This window comes from Haliotis rufescens, unplaced genomic scaffold (assembly GCF_023055435.1).
Source record: "Haliotis rufescens isolate VD_foot unplaced genomic scaffold, xgHalRufe1.0.p SCAF_60, whole genome shotgun sequence".
Classification (NCBI taxonomy): Eukaryota; Metazoa; Mollusca; class Gastropoda; order Lepetellida; family Haliotidae; genus Haliotis; species Haliotis rufescens.
Window position 1 is genome coordinate 1513223 of NW_025964335.1, and position 2500 is coordinate 1515722.

Consider the following 2500-nt stretch of genomic DNA (forward strand, 5'->3'; position numbering starts at 1 on the left):
TCATCATCATCCATCATCTTCATCATCCATCATCATCCATCATCATCATCATCATCATCATCCATCATCATCATCATCATCATCCATCATCATCCATCATCATCATCATCATCATCATCATCCATGATCATTATCATCATCATCCATCATCATCATCCATCATCATCATCATCATCATCATCATCATCATCATCCATCATCATCATCATCATCATCACCATCATCATCATCATCCATCATCATCATCACCCATCACCATCCATCATCATCATCATCCATTATCATCATCATCCATCATCATCATCCATCATATCATCATCATCATCATCATCATCATCATCATCATCATCCATCATCATGATCATCCATCATCATCATCCATCATCATCATCATCATCATCATCATCATCCATCATCATCATCATCATCATCATCATCATCCATCATCCATCATCATCATCATTATCATTATCATCATCATCATCCATCATCATCCATCATCATCATCATCATCCATCATCAATCATCATCATCATCATCCACCATCATCATCATCATCATCATCATCATCATCCATCATCATCAATCATCATCATCCATCATCCATCATCCATCATCCATCATCATCATCATCATCATCATCATCCATCATCATCATCATCATCATCATCATCATCTTCATCATCATCATCATCCTCATCCTCCTCCTCATCATCATCCATCATCATCCATCATCATCATCATCATCCATCATCAATCATCATCATCATCATCCACCATCATCATCATCATCATCATCATCATCATCATCATCATCATCATCATCCATCATCATCAATCATCATCATCCATCATCCATCATCCATCATCCATCATCATCATCATCATCCATCATCATCATCATCATCATCATCATCATCCATCATCATCATCATCATCATCATCATCATCATCATCATCATCATCCATCATCATCATCATCATCATCATCATCATCATCATCCATCATCATCATCACCATCATCATCATCATCATCATCATCATCATCATCATCATCATCATCCATCATCACCATCATCATCATCATCCATCATCATCATCATCCATCATCATCATCATCATCATCATCACCATCATCATCCATCATCATCATCACCATCATCATCATCATCATCATCATCATCATCATCATCATCATCATCATCCATCATCATCATCACCATCATCATCCATCATCACCATCATCATCATCATCATCATCATCATCATCATCATCATCATCATCATCATCATCATCCATCATCACCATCATCATCATCATCCATCATCATCATCATCCATCATCATCATCATCATCATCATCATCATCATCATCCATCATCATCATCACCCATCACCATCCATCATCATCATCATCCATCATCTTCATCATCCATCATCATCCATCATCATCATCATCATCATCATCCATCATCATCATCATCATCATCCATCATCATCCATCATCATCATCATCATCATCATCATCCATGATCATTATCATCATCATCCATCATCATCATCCATCATCATCATCATCATCATCATCATCATCATCATCCATCATCATCATCACCCATCACCATCCATCATCATCATCATCCATTATCATCATCATCCATCATCATCATCCATCATATCATCATCATCATCATCATCATCATCATCATCATCATCATCATCATCCATCATCATCATCATCATCATCATCCATCATCATCATCATCCATCATCATCATCATCCATCATCATCATCATCCATCAGCATCCATCATCATCATCATCCATCATCTTCATCATCCATCATCATCATCATCCATCATCATCATCCATCATCATCATCATCATCATCATCCATCATCCATGATCATCAATCATCATCATCATCCATTATCATCATCATCCATCATCATCATCCATCATATCATCATCATCATCATCATCATCATCATCATCATCATCATCATCATCCATCATCATCATCATCCATCATCATCATCATCATCATCATCATCATCACCATCATCATCCATCATCATCATCACCATCATCATCATCATCATCATCATCATCATCATCATCATCATCATCCATCATCATCATCACCATCATCATCCATCATCACCATCATCATCATCATCATCATCATCATCATCATCATCATCATCATCATCCATCATCACCATCATCATCATCATCCATCATCATCATCATCCATCATCATCATCATCATCATCATCATCATCATCATCCATCATCATCATCACCCATCACCATCCATCATCATCATCATCCATCATCTTCATCATCCATCATCATCCATCATCATCATCATCATCATCATCCATCATCATCATCATCATCATCCATCATCATCCATCATCATCATCATCATCATCATCATCCATGATCATTATCATCATCATCCATCATCATCATCCATCATCATCATCATCATCA